This window comes from Panthera pardus, unplaced genomic scaffold (assembly GCF_024362965.1).
Source record: "Panthera pardus isolate Hobbes unplaced genomic scaffold, ASM2436296v1 HiC_scaffold_8, whole genome shotgun sequence".
In the NCBI taxonomy this organism is placed as follows: Eukaryota; Metazoa; Chordata; class Mammalia; order Carnivora; family Felidae; genus Panthera; species Panthera pardus.
Window position 1 is genome coordinate 27,478,038 of NW_026527013.1, and position 22,499 is coordinate 27,500,536.

General features: G+C 40.2%; 1 long non-coding RNA gene across 1 annotated transcript in view; it reads left to right on the top strand.

Annotated features, from left to right (window-relative positions):
• Positions 1 to 21,436: 21,436 nt before the first annotated feature.
• The window catches only part of LOC109279075 (uncharacterized), a 92,940-nt gene continuing 91,877 nt past the window's right edge, over positions 21,437 to 22,499 (top strand). The window contains exon 1 of the long non-coding RNA XR_008420199.1: positions 21,437 to 21,597. This is a non-coding gene — a long non-coding RNA (uncharacterized LOC109279075). The remainder of the gene's footprint in view (positions 21,598 to 22,499) is intronic.

A 22,499-nucleotide genomic window follows, 5' to 3' on the forward strand; every position in this document is an offset into this window, starting at 1 on the left:
GAGTGTATATGGCAACTGGTTCCTCATCTCATGTTTATTCAGGAGATATTTTTATGAGCAAAGAGGAGTCATGCCAACACAATTTGGATTCTGAATCAGGGATGGACTGACTGTACTGCTTGTTTCTGTGTAAGATGTGCCACCCATGCAACCTAATAAAATTTAATCACTGTTAACTATTCCAAGTTCTGGGAAGTGAAACTTAATGTGCATTTCGTTGCCTTCAGATGCCAAGTATCCTAGACCAAACAGGTTGCTACAGGAAGTTCAAAGATAAAGTGGGAAGTCCTGGTTCACTCCTCCTGGGATTGATGAAGCTTCCCTTAGATCCAAGAGGACAACTCATTTTGGCTGTTTTTACAGATGAATTGTATTTCCAGCTCTGAACACTAATCTAATTGTCTGTGACATATGACTGTCTCTGTAAAGGAGACATAGGCTCTTGTAGGGTGCCCTCTGTGCCCCACTCAGCTCCAGAATATCCATCTCATCCTTAATCACTCAGCCCACAAGAAGCCCCATGGGGTAAAAGCCTGATGAGAAGCTTGGAAGTAAAGGATTGTTTGTGGCTCGGGTTGTTCTGTGTAGAAACTGTCCTTGGAGCTTAACCTGGGTGTATCTGGAGCTACCTCACTTGTACCTGGAGAAACCTACAGTAATGCCTCATGTATTCAATAGTTCTATGAGACTTTTAGACTTACTCTCTTATAAGATCTTGAATAGAGAGGAGCTTGTTTTGCATATCTTTAGGTTAATGTAAACTAGGAAGAAAAAGCAGAAATAGGAAAAAAGAGGAAGAGATAAGAAATAAAACAGTGGAAATGATTTTGCAACCCCTGAGCATGTGTCTTCCTGTCCCCACTATAAATAACAAGAGTAGAATAATATCACAACCACCAGTTATTGAGTATTTACTGTGACAGCATTTTGCAGGGTGGTTTACGAATATTATCTTAATTAATCTAATCATTTATACATTCAACAAGCTTTGAGTCTATTATATCCTGAATACTGTGCTAGTGATTAGGGTTTAATAGTGTGCAAAAATAGTCAGAGCTCCACCTTCATGGAGGTCACATTCCTGGGAAGGAAACTCACCATCAAATGATTTCTCAAATATAAGTAAAATTGCAAATGAAGGGGAGGAACAAGATAGGATTGGAGCTTCAAGGGGCCATTAACCCAATTATGGGATATAGTTGAGCTGGGATCCAAGTGATGAAATGGGCATTAACCAAGGAAGATAAGCCAGGGCACTTTGTGGTTTGTGGGCATATAGTTAGTAAGCAGCAGCAGAGCAGATACAGATGTACCGAAAGTAACGTGGGGTAGAACATGATGGGAATTCAGGAAGGAGTATTTTCTTCTAGCTAGAAGAGACAGTAAAATTCCCCTGCAGAAGTAAGCAGATGGGTGGCTTTGACTGCTCCAAGAGAGAGGCCTTATGTGTAAAGCTGCTACATGAGACACTTGGATGTGTCCCCCCCACCCCACATACACACACCCCGCGCATGGGAATTCAGCACCCTAAGCAATCCCACAATCTCCTAGAGTAGTAGTTCTCAACAAGGACAATTTTCTCCCCAGGAGACATTTGACACAATCTGAAGACATTTTTGGTTGTCACACATGGAGCTGGGAACAGGTGTTTCTACTGGCTTCATGTAGGTAGAAGCCAGGGCCACTGCTAAACTTCCTACAATGCAGAGGCTATCTCCCCACAACAAAAAAATTATTGGACCCAAGATGTCACTATTGCCAAGATTGAGAACCACCGCCCAATGCTTTAAGCAGGCCACAGGATGGGCACTTAGGAATCAGAATTCCTTGTTTCTGAAGTATCTTTCAGAGACTTAACTACTTTTAGTGTCTTTTCCTCTAGATACTACTTTGAAAAAAAATCAACATCTTTATGTTGATATTTACTGAAATGCTTATTGCTAAAACCTATCTTATTCATCTCTGTAGCCCCTACTATTGGATCTTGTATGAGGGAATAAGGAAATGGTAGACTAAATGAATGGGTAAATGAATGAATGAGCTGCTCTTCCTTGTGCCCTTAGAATGTACTTCTTTACATTCTCTAAATACCACAGTAGCATGAAAATCCTGGATGCAACTCTTCTTTACCATGGAGGAGTCTCAGATCAACTCAGATTAATTTTAGGATCATCTTAGACAACTCTGTTTTTCTTATTCCTTACATCCAATGTATCAGAAAATCCTGTGGGTTCGATTTAAAAAAAGATCTAAATTTTTTTCATTTTCCTTTTTTATTATTAAATATGTAATAGGTTGACTATGATTTGTGATTTTTAGGAAATATATATTTGGTCATCTAAATTACCAAATGTATATTTCTCATGTTTGTTTGTTTGTTTGTTTTTTTTTTTTTTTTTTTTAACTCAAGTTAGTTAACATACAGCATAGTCTTAGCTTCAGGAGCAGAACCCAATGATTTATCTCTTACATATGACACCAAGTGCTCATTTCAGAAAGTGCCCTCCTTAATGCCCATCATCCATTTATCCCTCAGTATTATTTCTACTCCCTCCACCCTACCACCTGGTCAGAGCCAACATTAGTTCTTACTTGGATTTCCTGTTCCTTCTCTTGCTTTTGTCCCTGTAATGTCTACTTGATCTGTCCACCAGCTAACTCTTGGAACCCTTTTAATGTCCTCAGCCCTGATGACTCTGCTCCAGACCACTAGACTTCCTTCATCTTTTTGAATATACATAGTTCTTTTCCTGCCACAAGGCCTTTTCATGTCCTCTGGACTCTACCTGGGACAAAATTTCCCCCAGAAATTCTCATGGCTTACTTTCTCACTTTATTCTGGTTTCTGCTCATATGTCATCTCATCACAGAAGTTCTTCCTGACTTCTCTATATGAACTAATAGATCGCATCCTTTTCTACCTCTTTACTCTGCTTTATTTTTCTTCATATCATCCATTTTCACCAGACATTGTGTTCTATATCTATTTCTCTCTTTATCCCCTCTCTTTCTCTTTCACTATAATGTATGCTACATGAGGGCCAGGATTCTTAACAAAATAGATAAGTCCACAGTAAATAGAAGAAAGACTGGCCTATCATGAGTGCTCCATAAATTATTTAATAAATGAATGAAGGATCAGGTTCAGAAACTAATGAAGCCCTGGGATGTGGGACAGGAAAGACAGGAAGTATAATAAAGAAGGAAGACATCAGTTCAAGTCTGGCACTGGGAGGTAAAATGGTGTGATGGGTCAGAAAGTCCTTAGAAGCGGCAGGGGCTATAAGAATGCTGAGCTTCTGGTTGAGGGCAGCTGTGACTGCCCTTTACAGCAAGAGTACCAGGCAGCCTGTGTCTACTTGGCAATCTTGGCACATGTTACCTGCAAACTTTGTCCCTATCCCACATGTCACTTTGCACAAGGTGGCCTTACTTTCTGCCAGGGAGCTGGGACCATCATCCCTTTGACCTTAGCCTAGAACACTGTTAATATTAATTTAATTAGCATTTGTATAATAACTTCTTTATCATTTCCAAGTCTAATTTATTTTAATTTCATGTGTGCTGATTTGATGATCAAAGGGTTTATTGAAGCTTTGTTTCTATTCAAAGCCCAGCGTATTAATCATCCACTTAAAACTATTATTCTCACCCCTCTCCAGCAAGACCTCCTTGGAGCATAAAGAGACATGGCAGATTGAGATGATTCATCTCATTTAGAGTTTCTATGATAGATTTCTTTTTTCTTTTTTCCTTTGCTTCCCTTTCCTTTCTGTAAGCCATCCAAGAGAACCCATTTATGGTGGAGCAATAGTAAAAAATGCTGTGTGCTTTTCTACCCCACTAAGTTTTAAGTGCCTTTCAAATGGATTCCCGATCTTAAGGCTTTAGTCTCCTGATATGGTCAGAGCTGGAGACAGAACAATGTCATTATTAAGGGTACAATCCTTGGAGTCAGGCAGACCCAAATGCAAATATTTGTCCCTTACTAGTGTGACCTTGGGCAGGTTACATAATCTCTGTAAGCAACTATTTTTTTTTTTATCCATTGAATTCTCCATCATAAAATGGGGACAATAATAAGAACTTATGGATTTGACATTTACTTATCTGTTTGTTGTACTTTGAATGCTCTATGGAAATAAATGAAATAGAGGTAAATAAATATTTGCTTAACATTCCCTCAATATTTATTAACAGCTACCATCTTTCTATTCAGTTTCACACACCCTTACCTTGCAGTTCATCTGTGACAGGCATGAAGCCAGGTGCAAGGAACACTAGAAATAAACAGGGAACACATATTACCCTCACTTTCAGTCCAGTAAAGGGCCAGTATGCACACTCATGGTGGCAACACAGTGAGCTGAACACAGTGATTGAGTTCAAGGTGTACGTACTATGCCCCAAAGGAGCTCAAAGAATTTGTAGCATTGTGGGATAGAGAGGGTTGAGGAAGGCTTCACAGAAGGGCCTGACACAAATCCAGTAGGACTAGTAGGAGTTGACACAAGAGTGAGAGGAGGCTACAGGGACATGTCACAGTGAGGAGAAAGTGAGTGCAAAGGTTAGCTCAGTACTAGTGTGCTCCTCGAAAGGCAACTGTTGAGAATGTTGGGCCTCCTGGATACACATCAAATGCTAAAGGTAGACTCTACCAAGTCAGGTGATTGGACACATTTGTTGTTGATTTAGAGAGTTGGTTCAAGATTCCCCCCATGACAACATATGTCACACTTAATTTCTAAAGTCCTTGTCCTTATTGATTTCCCATCCTTCTGGAAGGCAAGTGTACTCACAGAGGTTTACAGTAACCAACAGTGTTAATCTGGGGCAAATTTCCCACAGGAACTAGACCACTTCCAAATTGTTTCCTATCTGTTCATGCACAAGAGACCGTTTCTTTGAGACATCTTGGACTGGTCTATAAGGGCTTTAGTATTTGTCAGAATATGAGGATTTTGTATTAGATAAATCAAAATCTTTTGATCCTTTAAAGGGTTTTAGCTATTTTTTTTAATTGGTAATGTGTGTATATTGATTAGTGGGTTCAGTCACCTGGTAGAATTCCATCATTGACCAGTGACACCGAAAAGTCCAAGTGGGCTCTTCCATTCACTTCTACGTGTGTGTACCATTCTTCCTTCTCTCTTTTGCTTCTTCCCAACCCAACTTTTCTACTCTTCATGATTTTCTTTCTAATCTATGTGGTCGCCCTTCTCATAATGTTCAAGTTCGAGAGGGTGCAAAAAAGATTAGAAAGAATGACAGTATAGAGTATTGCTAAGGATCTAGGAGAACATGAATTCCCATGTAATGCCAATGGGAGTGAAATTGGTACAGCTCTAGTAGGGATCATTCAAATGCCTTGATTTTGAATACCATGTGACAAGGTGATGCCACTTATAGGAATGTCTCAATAAATTTTTATCCTAAAGGTTTAATCATAGATACAAACTTGGCCCTGTAGTTTAATAGAAATATAAAAATGAAGGGGAAACCCCTAAATATATATTATTATGGTTAATCATTAATCATGGTCTATCAGAAAGGTAAGTGTTGGCTTATATTTACTGACATTGAAAAAAGGGTTTTTTCAATACTATACTGTTAGGTGACAAAGGAGGTTATAAAACACTATGTTGAATGTGAGACCATTCCAATTAAAAATATATATAGAACTCACTCTTACTATTCTTTAGCTACAGATTGAGAATAGAGAAATGTGAGTACCTTTTTTTCTTCTGTATACTTTTTAAGTATCTTTTTTTTTCTAACAAGCACATATTACTTTTAAAATCCAAAGAAAAAAAGACTCTTTGCACTTTAAAAAGAAAAAGGGTGCTCTCACCTTAGCCAAATTTGGCACTAAGTCTTTCTGAGCAGGTACTCTAGAAACAATCTTTATTGTACCTTCTTGTCAACATGGAGAGTCCAGTGGCTACATTTGCCTTAGAATTCCCTAAGTAATGGCCACCTTGAGGGAGTGATCAGACTTTTCCCCAGGAAATGTGGAAATCATTTTCCTCTCTCTACTCTGCAGAGAGAGTTAGGCTCAGCAGACTCATATGAAACAAATCTAGGAGCTGGGAATGATGGTTGTTATTCCCCCAGTGATGCTGAGCTTATCATCCAAGTTTGAAAGAAGGCCTTATATTATTGTCACTTAATGATAATTTTTAGCACATGCATGTATTGTCTGATAGTGGCATGCTGTTCTTTTGTTCTGAATAAACCCTTGTCCTGCTATAATTCCTTTGTAGTTGCCCAAATCCGGATTTCAGTGTGTTCAACGTGTAGGTGTGGTGAGGAAAGCTCTTTAGAGAGCTGGCCACTGCTTCTTACATCAGCAGTTCATTTTGTAGCCTTGGAGCTTAATATAATCTCCCTTCCACATGATCCATTGAACTTGTAGGATTTCTGATCTGAATGGGAAAAGGAATTATATGAGTAGTCATATGCTCAGTCCTTATTACACTTTGCTGGTCTCTTTATGATAGGGGGAAGAAAGAAGCAGTAAGGTTTGTTTTTGTTTGCTTATTTTTTTGTTTGTTTTTGTAGTTAGTGTTCTTCAATAATCTTTTCTGTAATATCCTCACAATTAAGGGCAATGACAAGCATTAATAAGCATTTTTCTACCAATTTATAATTTACCTTGTGCTTTTGCTCTCATCACTTTATCTAATTCTTTTTTTTAAATTTTTTAATGTTTATTTTTGAGAAAGAGACAGACCGTGGATTGGGGAGGGGTAGAGAGAAACACAGAATCCGAAGCAGGCTCCAGGGTCTGTGCTGAGCCTGATGCAGGGCTTGAACTCATGAAAGGTGAGATCATGACCTGAGCCAAATCCAGACGCTTAACCACCTGAGCCACCTAGGCTCACCTACTTCATCTAATTCTTATAAGCACTCCCTGAGTATGTATAATCACTGCCATTTTTCAGGTAAGGGAACTGAAGAATATAGAGGCTGTTATCTTCCCAAGTGTATTAGTCCGGACTCCTTTGGTTGCAAATCCTGAAGCACAAATACATTTTGCTTAAGCCAAAGGAAAAAGTGGGGGTGGGTGGGATTTATTAAGTGCAAGGGTAGACCTCGGCTTCAGGCACAAATGAATCTAGATGCTTGAGTGATGTTGTCAGATTCACCCTCCATGTCTAGGCTCTGTTTTCTCTGTGTTAGTTTCATTCCCAGCAGATTCTTTGCATACAGTGTAGAACAGCCATCACAGCTCCAGGCCGTGTCCCACTGACTTAGCAACCCCAGTGGAAAGACATCTATTTCCCAACAAAATTCCTGAGACTGACTATTATGTGGCCCAGTCTGGTTCTTTTGGTTCAGCCATGCACCTGTCACTGTGCCCAGGGAATGGAACGTTCCAACTGGCAGGTCTTAGATGGGGTGAATTTAGTGCTACACTATAATGTGAACTGAGAGAAGAAGTTTCTTCAAAGTGAAACATGGTACTGTGCACAGAAGGGGCATGAATAGAGGTAGACAGAAGCACCACACTGTTCTATACCAAGTTGGAAGCTAGTAAGTATGAGTTGGCACTCCTTATGGAAGGCTGGAGTATGACATCTCACCTCTGAGAGCTGCAGGAAATCTGAAAAAGACTAGAAGCCACATGCTCTGCCATAGTTCTCAAACCGTGCTCTCTCATTCCTGACCTTTAGGCTATTTGACCGTTAAGTTATGTGGGTATTCTTGAAGCATATATACATTCAACATTATCTTCAGAATTACAAATGTATCATGACTTGTTTGTATGACCACTTTTTTTCTCAATTTTATTGAGAAACAATTGACATACATCACTGTATAAGATTTTTTTTGAACTTAAAATCTTTTATTTTTTAAAATATAATTTATTGTCAAATTGGTTTCCATACAACACCCAGTGCTCATCCTGAGTATCCTCTTTTTAAACACATAAGTATAGTTATGATTAATAAAATATAAATTTGCTTTAAAACCTCACTGAATTCACGGGGTGGGAGTTGGTCATAATGTTTATTTTTAACTTCGATAAAAAAATTCACGTGTTATCCTGTTGAGGGTTTTAAGAACATTTTCATCTCTAAAAGGTTCAAATTACTTAGGTAGTCCTATAATCAAATATTAAAACACCACCTGAATAAGGGTTAGAAGCCCATTTCTGCCTTTATTTCTAGTGATTTAATGTTCCTTGGGTCTCAGTTTCCTGACCTGCACTATGGGGATAAACTGTCCTGTCTACATAAGCTTATAGTGAGGCTCTTATGTGGAAGTGAACTGCTAGGAAGTATTTTTTTTTAAACTGTAATATGGTAGCATTGGTATTTTTTTTTTATTTGACTCCATGCTCAAGGATATTGCTCTTAATGTGTTCTGCAAACCACTAATGGCCCCTGATGCAAAATGTACTTGTCCATTTCTAATATGATTGTGCAGATCAATGAAGGTCTGTCTTCCTCTGTGATAAACTGCAGCCTTACAGATTTTGTAAAGATCTCTCGCTTCCAATGGTATATATTCCAGGAAGCACATTTTATCTTTCTTATGTCCCAAACACACTTGTGACTGCAAAAAGTGATCAATCATTTAAATTTTCTCTTTAATTTTCTATTGTGGTATAATGTAGAGAAAAGTGCAAGTATTCTAAGTATGTTTTTGATTAATGTCCATGACTGAACACATTTGTATAACCGGCACCCAGATCAAGAGAGGGGGCATCAATAGTTCTCCAGAAACAAATGTTGTAGCCCCTTTCCAGTCACTATCCCTCAAGGATAACCTCAACCTTACTTCTAACAGCACACATGTGCTTCATTTGGTTCTTTTATCCAACTAAATGAACTCATTTTGTTTGTGGATCTTTCTTTCAATGCTGCATTTGTAAGATTTATCCATTTGTTGTTGTAGTGACAGATGGTACATTTTTTATTGCTGCACAGTATTCCATTATGTGTATGTGGGGATGGGTGTACTTATTTTTTATAATATTAACATGTTATTCATGAGCATTTGAGTGTTTTCCAGTCTGGGGCAATTAATATACTATACAGATCTTTGGGTGAGCATATACATGTAATTTTTTTGAAGGGGGGCAGGTTACAGAGAATGCCTAAGTTCAGCTTTACTACACATTACCAAACTGTTTTCCAAAGCGGGTATACCAGTCGACATTCCCATGAGCAGTGTAAGACAGTTTTGTTTTCTCCACATGCTTGCTGATATTTGGTATTTTCTGCCTCTGTAATTCTAGCTATTCTAGTGAATGTGCACGCTTTTAATTTGCAATTTTCATTGTGGTTTTCATTTGCATTTTCATAATGAGTAATGAAGTTGAAACAATTCTTCATATGTTTATTGGCCATTTGGACATCCTCTTTTGGGGGCACTTACTTATTCAAATATTATGCTAATTTTTCTTTGGATTGGTATCTGTTTCTTATTGGTTTGTAGGGAGTGGTTAGCCATTTGCTTTGCCTATTTTATTGGTGGGAAAAATTTTTAAGCTTCAATATTTATTTTTAAATATGAAATTGAACATGGCTCACCATGCCATTTCATTAATGATCCATTCTCAAAACAGAACATTTATTTGGTACCCAACCTTTACAAAAACAATGATAGCTGTTAAGCATGCAACAGTAAACAAAACTGATGTGGTCCCCATCCATATGGCACTTGCCATCTAAGGACGAGACAAACAATATATTAATACATATGTAACTGAAAGATGAAGACAATTACAAAAGTACCATGAAGCATTCAAACAGGGTGGAGGGAGAGATTAAAAGGGCTTCTTTTCAGTTCTATAGACTTTTGTCATTTAATCTGAGACCTAAAGCCTAATAAAAAAGCAGGGGGGAAAAAAAAAGAAACAAGGGAAGGGTATTCCAGGCAGACACAATAGCATGTGCTATTCCCTGAGGTGGGAAAACACTTTGCATGTTCTAAGACTTGAAAGGAGGTAGTTGGTCTAGAGCATGGGTCAACAAACTGTAAAAGGTAAAATAGGAAATATCTTAGGCTTTGCAGACCAGATGGTCTCTGTTGCAACTACTCAGCACTGCTGTTGTAGCATGAAGGCAGCCATAGACTGAATGTAAATAAATGAACATGGTTGTTATTTCAATAAATCTCTATTTACAAGAATAGGCAATGGGCCAAATTTGATCCATGGGCCATAGTTTGCCAACCTCTAGTCTAGATTATGGAGAAAAATATCAGTCTCCTACCTGGACTACATTGGTATGGCCCTAACTAGCCTTCCAGCTTCCACTCTTACTAATCTAAAATGCATTCCCTGCACAATACCCAGAGCAAATATTTGAAAGTCCTAAATTAGATGATGATGCTCTTCCCCAATTAAAGAAATCTTGATTAACTTTCTGGAAACTTCTTAGTGAACATAGAATAGAATGTAAAGCTGAGATGGGCTTGGTCTAGATGGTACATGGATTTGTAAGCCATTGATTTGTAGCCTTGATTTTAGATCTCAATACTTAAAATTGCTTCATATCTATGTGCATGGGATCCAGTGATAACTGTGAGCATGGAAAAAGGGAGCATGATGTACTGTATGGTTTCCAGCTGCTCTTCAGCTAAGAGAAGTCTCTCCCTTCTTAAAAATCCACACATACCTGACTTTGTGCCCATCTCATTTTTTACCTTCTATTACACCTTAATGGGAGAATCCCTATAATTGCTGAGTCTTGTCTGGTCTGGCCTTACATTCATAGTCCAGTAGCAGATGTGCTGTACTTGAATGAATGGATGGATATGATTGTGCTCTCTCGCGCGCTCTCTCTCTCTCTCTCTCTCTCAGTGAATAAACAGTTGAATAAAAGAATGAATAGATTGAGTTTTGCAGAAGGAAAAAGATACCAACAATGATCCTGGAATTCTTAGGCCTGAATTACCAGGGATGGGTGTGTTCTAATCAGAAATTAGAAAGTCAGGAGAAGGTTCAGATTTGTCAGGTTTTAGATATGATAGATCTCTGGTATAAGATGTCATTAGCGTGCAGGGGATGAGTAGAAATGAGTTCTGGGACTTGGGAAAGCGATCCAGGATGGAAAAAGTGACTGAAGCTAGAATTGTTTTAATGCTGGGAGATAGAAGGAAAAGTGGTCCAAGGACCAAAAAGTAGGTTGAAAGGATGAAAAAGAGAGAAAAATTTTCCATGAATGGCAAAAGTGAAGAACCATAAGATTTCTAGATTTTCAAATAAATTCATTCAATAGGAATGAAAAGTTGTATAGGCTCTCAAGGTTAATGCTGTAGTTATTTATTACATTGGAATGAAGTTACATTAAAATTCACAAAATAGCGGGGGAAGTCATTAATCTAGATTCTTAACAAGATATTCATTTTTTAATTAAAAAATTAACCATCTACTCTTCTTTCTACATCATACTGTGAAAAAACACAGAATAAAGTATCCTTAAAAAACTAGATTTGGAGTCAAGCAGGGCTTGAGTTCAAGTGCTAACCCTGCTACTGACTAGCTATTTGACCTCAAAAATTATCTTAGCTGTTCTAAGCTTCAGTTTCAACACCTTTAAAGTGAGATGGCTAGTAGTACTTTCCTCAGAGCATGGTTGTAAGGACTAAATGATATGATATGTGTACAAGCCCCTGGCACCAGTAGGACATAAATAAATGGATGTTAGCAATTATGACTTACAACACATCTTCATATCATGGCAATGTACTCTGTCTCTGAAAGCCCTTGAGTGGAAGAGACCATACAACATAAGGATATGGTTTGTGTAGATAGCTGGCAGGGATTGAATCCTGACTCTGAATTTTACAGCAGGGTGACCTAGATACCTAATTCCTTCCCTGCCTGTAAATGGAGAAAATAATCATACTTCCTTCCTAGGAAATAGAGAGTTGATACATTCAAGGCTCTTAAAATAGTCCCCCACATAAAAATTCTCTATAAATATTTTTTGTTAATTTTATCATTATGGTTGTTACTCTTAGCTATGTAGCCATTCTAATGTAAGACACAAGGCAAATTTTATTTAGTTCCTATTTGAAATCATCTTGGAACTATATCAGAAGGATTATCCTAAAATTCAGCATGTCAATCTCTACAATTATTTCTGACAGCAAAGTTCGCACATTTGCCCCAGTCGAGGTAGTCAAGTTAATAGGAAATTATAAAAGACCATTTGCCGCACAAAGGAGCTTCCCAGTCTGTGCCTCAGTTGTTCTATCCCCAGCTGTGAGATCCCCTCTCATTCTCTTTGTCTCCTGTCCACCCCTAATGGGGAGAGCTGCCTTATATTCTGTGGAGAATTTTGGACAATAACTCACAGAGAGTTTGTTCAGGTTAGAGCTGAAGATTCCACATTAGGCATCGGGGAGCTGGCAGGGCATGGCAGGAGCAAGGTGGGACTCAGAAGTCCAGTAGAACACTGAGAATTGAGGGGAAATGAGACCCCAGCATTGAGAACATTAAAGAAAATTATCCTGGGGTGAGGGGAGGAAGGTTTAAAGAGGACCTTAACAAAAGTGGTAGATGAGGTATTGCAGAGAATAAGCTTGGGGAGGATGTCAGGGAAGAGGAATTCCCACATCCTGCCTGATTGAACTACAAACCCAGATCAGTAATCGACCATTGAGTCCTTGCTGGGCTGCACAGCAGCATCGAAGGTTCCAAGATTCCTTTCTACATCTCAACTGCAATAGTAAAGCTCACAGACAGCCCCAGATCCGGGCTTTTGTCTGTGCTGTGAGACTCCTCTGTGCCTCAGTTACTCCTATGTAACATGGGAATCATAATTGAATCTACCTCATTAGGGTTATTGGTGGACTACATATATGAAGAGTGTAGAAGAGAGCCTGGCATATATGTTTGATATAACTGTCATTGTTGCCATTGCATCATTATTATAAGGGCAAGTCCTTAGGGGAAGCTTTAGTTTTAGAAGAATCAAGTGTCCAGGTGAAGCCTTGGGGAAGACAGAAGTGTGTTGGTTTAGATCAGGGGCCTTGTAATTAGGCAGAGATTCCACTTCTCATGCTCATTAGTTGAATGACCTAGAACAAGTTATTTATCACTTGAGGTCAGTTTCCTCATCTGAAAAAATGGAAATGATAATCATACCCATTTTACATTATTGAGAGGATTACATGGCAGAAAGCATGAAAAGCACTTCGAACTACATCTACCTATATGAACTGATCCGTAAATAATAGTAATTATTAAAATTGAGACTGAAAACATCTTTCCCAGCTGTAACTTGAGTGTCAAGTGGAGAAGCAGAGGTGTAGAGCTGAGCAGGGGTCCTGGGCCTCCAGAGTCAGACTCATACAAGGTGAGATTTGGAAAAGGCTGCAATGGTTTTTGCAAAAGGGCCTTGGCCTTCTACTTTGTGCTGTCAAAAGATCAGTAGCTAAAATAAATGTAACTTCTATGGCTAATCACAAGGGCTGTGTGGCTGCATATTATTGCTAGGCCAATGGAGGGGAGAGGGAGAATGAAGGGGGGCAGAGACTGGTTTAGGGTCACCCAAGAGGCAGTGGTTATTTTTTAAGGTGGGTTCATGGCCTCTGTCTTTGGGGTAACCACTCCCACATCCCTCACAACTAACACAAAACACTTTTCCCTCATTGCTGAAAAAAAAAAAAAAAAGATTCATAAGGGAATTAATAAACAAGCCAAAGAAAATTCTCGTCTGCCTTTTAATTATAGAAGAGTGATTGCTATGCTAATCATAATCAGCATCAAGGTCAAAAGTTTCCACCACTCTGGAATGAACATTTAGAAAATAAATTAACCAGAATACCAATGCTATTTCTGAACTCCCAGCTCACGTGGGTTTCAGATAGAATGCTGTATATTTCAAGTGTCTTTTAAAAGGATCCGTATAATATTGATATATTGATTGGATAAACGTCACTCTAAAAACCTGCTAGTGCCCAAGGCAGAGGGGAAGACCATTTGGAGACCCATGAATTGGTGTGATTGCCTAGACTGCCAAAGTAAAGACTGGGAATTTGTTGTGTTGAGTATGATCATTTGCTTCATCTCTGGCAGGTATCACTACAAGATGTGCTGAAAGTACTTGGTCTCAGGTTAATGTGAGCGATGAGATATTAATGTATTTGAATAATTCTCCTCTATTTTCATTTACTCCTGGGTATTGGTATGTACGATAAAAATAATGGTTTAATGTCTATTATTTCACAAAGTTCGACCCCTACCTCACACTATATACAAAATAGACTACAACCGTAAGACAAGTCAAATAAAAGTTTAAGAATATTGATACAACAAAATGTTCAGCCGTAAAAGGGAATGTAGTACTGATACGAGCTACAACTTAGATGAACTTTGAAAATATTATACTAAGTAGATGAAGCCAGACTCCAAACGGTTACACATATTGAATGATTCCATTTACATGAAATGTCCAGAACAGGCAAATCCATAGAGACAGAAAGCAAACTACTGGTTACCAGAGGCTGGAGTGAGGAGGGAATAGAATGTGTATGGAGTTTCTTTTGGGGTGATGAAAGTGTTTGGGAACTAGATAGAAGCAGTGGTTGTGCAATATTGTGAATCTTCTAAATGCCACCAAATTATACATCTACTAATGCACAATGGTTAATTTTTATAAGAGTTGAATCTCAATTTTAAAATGTTTAAGAGTGTTAGAAAAAAATTAGGGTAATATTTGTACAATTTTTGGGATGGGAGTGTGCTTTTTAAGAGTAAGGTAGAGACCACGGGGCACCTGGGTGACTTAGTTAAGTGTCCAATTTCAGCTCAGGTCATGATCTCACAGTCTGGGAGTTCAAGCCCCATGTCTGGCTCTGTGCTGACAGGTAGGAGCCTGGAATCTGCTTCAAATACTGTGTCTCCCTCTCTTTATGTCCCTCCCTGCTTGTATTCTGTCTCTCAAAAATAAAAACATGAAAAATTAAAAAAAAAAAGGTAGAGACCTCAAAGCCATCAAGCAAAAAAGGAACCAGTTTGTACATATGAATTAAAAACATTTGTATTACAAAAGATACCATAAGCAATGCTAAAACAAGTATAGACAAACAGCATACCAGAAGAAAAGGCCAGGAGACATTCAAGGCTCTGAGAGACTTTCAGATACCACTAAGGGCTCAGCAATCACCCACCCTATACCTGATCTGATGCTTCCATATCCAGTATAACCTCCTCCTTCCATATCCAATATCTACCAGGTTGCATTCCAACCTGGGGAGCTCCTCCCTTCTGCAGATGGCCTAGTCCATATTCAAGTAGCCATATTATCTTGAAAATGTTTTCTTATGTTGAGTCAGATTATCCTGCCTAACAATCGTAGTAACTGAAGTGATTTTAGAGCACAGGCCTTGCATTTAGAGAGATTCAGTTTTGTGCCCTGGCTTACCACTTACCACTTACCACTCTATAATCTTGGGCAAGTTGCTTAACCACTCTGCACTTCCATTCCCTCATCTGTAGAAGAGGCTCATGTGTCCCTCACTGGGGTAGTCAGGAAAATTAAGTCATATCATGTCTGACAAATACCTACCAGAGAGCTTGGTACATTGTAGACTTTCAGTAAATGGTGGCTGCTCTAATAAATTCTGGAGACAGAAATAGAAAATGGCTCCTATCTGTCCTAACACATGGCACTCTTATTCAATAATTCTTTCATTCATTGATTCATTCACTTCCTTTCTCTCCTCCCTTATCTCCTCCCTCCCTTCTCTCCCCTGTTTCCTCTGTCCCCCCTCCCCTCTTCTCCCCACCCCTTCCCTTTTTTTCTCCTCTCTTCTCCTCTCTTCTCCTCTCTTCTCTTCTCCTCTCTTCCTTCTCCTCTCCTCTCCTCTCCTCTCCTCTCTTCCTTCTCCTCTCCTCTCTTCCTTCTCCTCTCCTCTCCTCTCCTCTCCTCTCCTCTCCTCTCCTCTCCTCTCCTCTCCTCTCCTCTTCCACTGAGGATCCAAAGACCTTACTATGGCTACAAGGTCCTATACAATCAGGTCTCAAACTACCCAATCTTCCTGCTAACTCTTTCACTTTACCTCTTACCCTTTCTCCCTTCTGATTTGTCCTCTTCAGCCACACTGGTCTCCTTGCTTGTCCCTAAACATATTGAGCATGCTCCTGCCTCAGGGCCTTTGCTCTTATTGTTGGTTCTTCCTGGAATACTCTTCTCACTAGTCGCTCACTTCATTCACTTATCTGCTCACATATCACCCAGTGAGAGCTCTCCTAGACCATAACACTACCATCCATTATTCTCTGTGCTGCTTCACTCTGCCTTATTTTTCTTCAAAGTACTGGCATCTATCCATTTATTTATTGGCTCCTTCAATTAGAATGTAAGCATTAGAATGATAGGTACTGTTTTTTTCACCTTTATGTTCCTAGTGCTTGGCAAAGAACCTGGCATGTAGTAGGCACTTTATAAATAATAGCTTCGTAAATGTGTTAACCAAAATATGTGAGTACTTCCTGTGAACCAGGTGTGCTCATGCAGAGGCAAACAGCAAGGTGCTTTCAGCTTCAGTTATAACAATCCTATCCTGACACGACATGGTTTTAACAAGCCAGCTAGCAGACTGTCATAGTAAATGTTGTTTATGTACAAGGCATCTTTATGCTGAGGGTAATAAAATAGCCCTACGGCACCAAAATCCTCAAGCTGAGTGACTGGTTAACTGTTAGACCATAAACAATTTGAGTTGGCGAGAAATATTCTCACTTCAGTGTGTGGCGGTATTCTGTCACTTCTCTGGATTCCATCTGACATGTTGGATTATTATAGATTAGATAAGCAATTGTAAATGGACTGTGGCCTAGCAACATAGGCCTGAGATAAAGGAGATAGGACCCCCAAAATGGGGATGTGGGAATGGGGCCATGGCCAAGCTCACAGGCAATGATCACTGTGTCATTGTGTGCACTTGTGAAGGCAACAACACTCGACCCTGTTTTGTACCCCCGCCCCCCCCCCCCACACACACACACAGTGTGCACTGAGTAAGCTATGATGACAAGGGCATTCACTGTGACTGGCCCCAAGGACTCTCCTGCTGATACTTGTGGCTATGTCTTTACACCAAGACTGCCAACTAGACAGCAAATATCTCATGTACTCAGCATTTTCAGCAGTTCAGAGTTGGAACAAGACAGACCTGGATTTGAATCCAGGCTCTGATGTTTTCTAGCATGTGACCTTGAGCAAGTTAGTTGACCTTTCTAAGCCTCTGTTTCTACAACTCTAAAAGGAGATGGAAAGAATTCTGGTTTCATTATTAAGGAATAAACATGAGAATGCACATAAAGCATTTGGCAAGCTGCCTGGCACATTGCAAGGGTCCAGTTATCACAATTGTGACTGTTCAAATGAACCTTAACATCTGATTTAAGACTCTCCTCTCACATCCTAAATGGATGTCTGCTGGTATGTCACATAAGACAAACAAGTCTCAACACAAGGAAGATATGGGAATGTTTCACTGACTTCCTAACACAAGAAAAAAGTGGCATTAAAATAGTCTTTGGGAGCGTATTCAGGGAGTAAAAATCCCTGTGGAATTAATATGATCAGTCATACTCCCAGTTGTATAGCAACGAATTCAATTAAAGTTTGAAACATGTCAACTTAGTGATTCACAGTTATGGAATAGACATGCTTTAGCAGGACAGCCTGCCTGGAGGTTGGAGGATAAGGGCTTTCCATGACCACTATATGGTCTTTTGGAGGCCCATTCCCCTCTGAGCCTGATCTCTCAGTTACAGACATTTCATTTTTAAACAGTCTTAGAACAGCATGTACCCTAAATCCCCATTATTGGAAGCAAACCCAATACTTAAATTACTCCTTGTAACAAACAGATCTATAACATGCAATCTAATAATTGAGGATTAATATTAAAATAGAATACAGCAAATGGCAACAATGGAACGTCAGCATTTTTGTTCATTCCTCCTCTACCTCTGGAGAATTGAGTTATCTGAAAGGTGGATTATTTGAAAATGCCCACATTTGCATATAGAGTTTGATTTTTTTTTCCTGTATTTGCTCTATCTTGATGGTCCTCAGACTGTAGTTTGTACAAGGTTTGCTATAGATTGTTAATGATCTAAAATAAACAGTTTCTACCTCCTGGGTATTTAAGGGATTTTTCATAGTATTTTGCCCATTACAAATATTTTTTCTGACTTCAGAGCATAACCTCCCAGTAGTGTGGGGCCCCACAATGAAAAGAAAACACCCAACCAGATTGTTTCTATTGTTTCTTTTCTTCCAGAAAATAAAGGTGATGGTGTAAGGGCTATTTTAGAGAAAACATACTGAACATCAAATTAGGTCACATCCATAAAATCACCTGGCAAGCTGTTTCATAGGAATGTTAGCTGCTAGAACAACCTGGGGGCAGGTTATAGCACAGATATTTTTGAAGCATCTGAGCTGCACCCTAGATCTGCACCTAGGATGGGAGAGTGACCTGGATAGGGCTGGCTTTGGAAACCCTGATGGAGGAGGGACAGTTGTAGGAGGTGGGCCCCTGGCCTGGGGAGCAGAACTGGGAAGGGAAGGTAGGGTATGAACATTGCCCTTAGGAATCAACAGGGCTTCAGCATTTGAAGAACGGTTCTATTGCTTTTGTAATAGCCCCTATAGGGCTAGGAATTCGGGGAGTGAGGACTGTGGGAGAGTCTTCAAGAATCTATTCGAAAACCGAGGTTTGTGGCTCCCAGGCATCTTAATGACATGTCTCTCTGTAACTGTCTTTTTCTCTTGCCTTGAAGAACTTGCATCTTCAATCATAGGTGTAGGCACATGCCAAGAAGGGACCTCAGTCCTCTAGGTAGCTGCACTTTAGAGGACCATTGAGGCCAGTCCCTGTCACAGCAGCAAGTGCAGACACACTTTCAAGCTCAGAACACTTGGGCACCCCTCCGATGGGGTCATTCTCCAGAGAGCTCCGGGAACTATCTTGGAAGATCTTCTACATCCTATCTCTGCTACTTCCTAGCTCTATCATGTGGAAATGTGAATAACAGCATGCAACTGTGATGGGTAAACGAGCTTCTTGGCACTTTCAACAAAGCTGGAGGGAGAGATACCATTCAGGATGAGGGAGAGACTTCTCTGAGACTGAGTTTGGTTCAAGAACCAGCAGAGTTCAATGTTCACACACATTCCTGCAAACTGAAGCACAGAGATGGTTATATGCTTCTTGAAATGGTGACATAAGCACAAAAGTTAAAAGGGCTATGGCCTGGGGGCACCTGGGTCATTCAGTGAGTTAAGGGTCCAACTGTTAATTTCAGCTCAGGTCATTATTTCAGGGTTGTGAGATGGAGTCTGGTGTCTGGCTGCATGCTAGAGTAGAGCCTGCTTGGGATTCTTTCTATCTCTGTCTCTGTCTGCCTTTCTCTCTCCCTCTGCCCCCCCCCCCATTAAAAAAAGAAAAGGCCATGGCCTGACTGTGTGTGTTGAAGTAGGGCATCTTTCTGTGCCAATCTGAGGCCCATCTGAAACCCCATACTAACTCCATGGGTTGGTGTGAAAATATTAAATGAAACCATGAATATAAAGCATTTAGTATGGTTTCCAGAATATAGTAAGTGTCTAATGGAGTTGTTGCTATTCTTGTTCATCCAGTGTGATTTTCTGGGAGGGGAAAGTGAGTTGAAAGAAGATAAAGCAACCTAATTAAGGATCTGATTCCTCTCTCATTACCTAAATCCCTGAGGGCCAGGAAAGCCAATACTCTGGTGTCCATTCTGTTTAGGATATGGCTTAAGTTCAAGATCCCCTTTCTTTCCCTAAGTTGTGGCCTTTCTCAGCCTTGAAAGATGTTTGCAGAGTTTGGGAGAGAGTTGAGCAGAGTGGGCACCATGAATCTCAAATGGCAAACACCTCCTTCACTCAAGGACTGAGTCTACCCCATGTCTCTCATTACTTGTCACCTGTTTTCCAGAATTGAAAATGCCTTTCCCTTCATCCCGTGACTTCAGGAATTCCTTTCATACTTCAGTGCCTGCATGCTTGACACAAAATGGTGTTACCTCCTGCCATCATCTTTTAGTTCTGCTGGAACACACACACAAACCAGATGCAAGGCCCATGTGTTTCTTGCTGGCCTATCAGGATGCACTGTCTTCTCAGGCTGAACTGACAATATGAAAGGCTTTTTGCCCTTGTCCATTTTCTGGTTCAGTCTCTGACAGCAGTACCTTGTTTTCAGACTACCATAATAGGAAGTGACAAGGACTTTTTCCCTGAAGTCCAGGTCATAGTAGAAGCAAGAGCTGACATAGAATGCATACAGAACTCAGACAAGTCCATCTTCCAGGTGACAGGTATCAGACCCATCAAACTCATAGGAAATCTCTTCCCGTGTATCTCTATTAGTTAGGTGTTTGAATTGGGTTATAAGCAAAGGCGCCCAAGTCTGGCTGAACTATGCAAAAGATTAGCATTGACTGAAAGTAGAGAAGCATGGCTCATAGAATTGAGGAAAAAGGACAGGCAGACCTCATAAAGGACAGACTGGAACAGGCAGGAGATTGAGTAGCAGAAGGGAAGCCATTGGGGTATATCTGCACCATGCTGGTCATGATCTAAGTTCCCTGGAGATAGGTGGATTGACTCATGTGTTCCCTGGCCCAGTGGACAGTGGAGAAATTACACACAAGAAATCTAAGTACCGTTCCCAGAGAGGCAGTGAAGAGGCTGGTCAGAAAAGGCAAGGGTGACTACTGAAGAGACAGCAACCAGCCCTTACTCTGAGATTCTCCAGTGCCATTCTGTACATATTCTCCAGACCAGGTTAACTGGGACAAAAGGCAGAATGCTTTTCACTGCTGTCATCCCCTAGAGAAGAAGGTAAGGATGTTCCATGGGGCCTGAGCTTCCCATTCTGAATCTTCTGTCCAGAACAGTGTTCAAAAGGGGGATCAAAATTTCCACACATTCCGTATTACTCCCTTAAGCTCTGCACGACTGAAATCTGTTGTCAATTTCTTCCTTCCTTCCTTCCCTCCTTCCTTCCCTCCCATTTTCCCTCCTTCCTTCCTTGAGAGGGGAGGGGCAGAGAGAAAGAGAGAGAGAGAGAGAGAGAGAGAGAGAGAGAGAGAGAGAGAGAGAATCCCAAGAAGGCCCCGTGATGTTTGTGTAGAGCCTGACTTGGGACTCCATCTCATGAACTGTGAGATCATGACCTGAGCTGAAATCAAGAGTCAGATGCTTAACCGACTGAGCCACCCATGTGCCCCTGCTGTCAATTTCTTTCTATCTAACCTCAACCTCTTCAGCTATGGAGTAAAAACTTTTTAATAAAACAGGATCTATAGGGCAGGGTTGGGTGAGGGGAAGGAATCCTGTATTTACAGCCCAAAGGCCTGCCTCTCTTCTGAACCTGTTTTCTGGGATGTGAAATGGGAATGGCCATTTCCTGTGCTACCTTGCAGGAAGGAGGAGGGAATGAGTCCTCTTGAAAATTCTTTGCCAGCTGTGAATGTGATGTGTCCGTGAAAGAGAACTTAATCAATATTCAAGAACAACAGGAGGCAAGGTTGTGTTTCATTAAACGACTGACCATGGAAAACAGTGGAGGGATGAAGCAGCAATCTAGGTAAGTGTCATATACCTAAAGATTAAATTTCAAGAAATTGTTATGGATTCAAGAAAATACTGGAAAGCAGAAGAGGGGAGGAACAAAAGAAGAAATTAATTTGGGATAAAGAATCTAGGAGATCATATAACATCCATTCATGTATTTGTTTATTCACTGAATAGACAGAACCTGCTACTTGACAGACATAAAATCAGGAAAGACAGGAGATGAATAAAGTCCAACCTCCTTTCTAAAGTCCTAAAAATTGAGGAGGAAAGTTGGGAGTTAAGTCCCTAAGGAATATTTTTAGGATTTGTTAAAAATAGAGGCAGCGGTCTTGATTTCTTTTTCAAGAAACAGGAAAAAAAAAAAGAGGTGATATAAAATATTGAGATACCTAACGCCTTGGCTTTTCTGTCTGTGGACCTGTGAGGAAAACCTGAGTTTCTTCCCCAGAGAAGGATACCTGAGGGAACCTCTTTCATTCTCTAGGAGTTGCTAAGTTTGCAGGAAGTTAGGGGGAAGTTGGTTTTAGGGTAGAGGCCCTCCCTAAGGAATGTGGTGAAAACCTCAAGATAAGGCAACCTGGCTATGTGTGCCTGCACGACGTTCCTCATGACTCTGTAACCTAGACTGCCCATTCGGACTGTATGTTATCATATATGGGAGACAAGGGAGCAAAAATTATACAAAAGGCAACCCCCTGCTGCGCTCAAAGCTCAGCCTTTTGGATCTTAGCCGGCTGAGCCCATGATGACACAAACAAAACTGCTTCCAGGAAAGAAAAGCCTTGGTGTTCTGACTCTGTGTGTGTGAGACTCACTGCTACAGTGGGGTCCAGAGCCAGAGAGCCAAGAAAGAATTCTTGAGGCATCTTTGGTGCAAAAAGGTGATTTTATTAAAGCCAGAGGACAGGACTG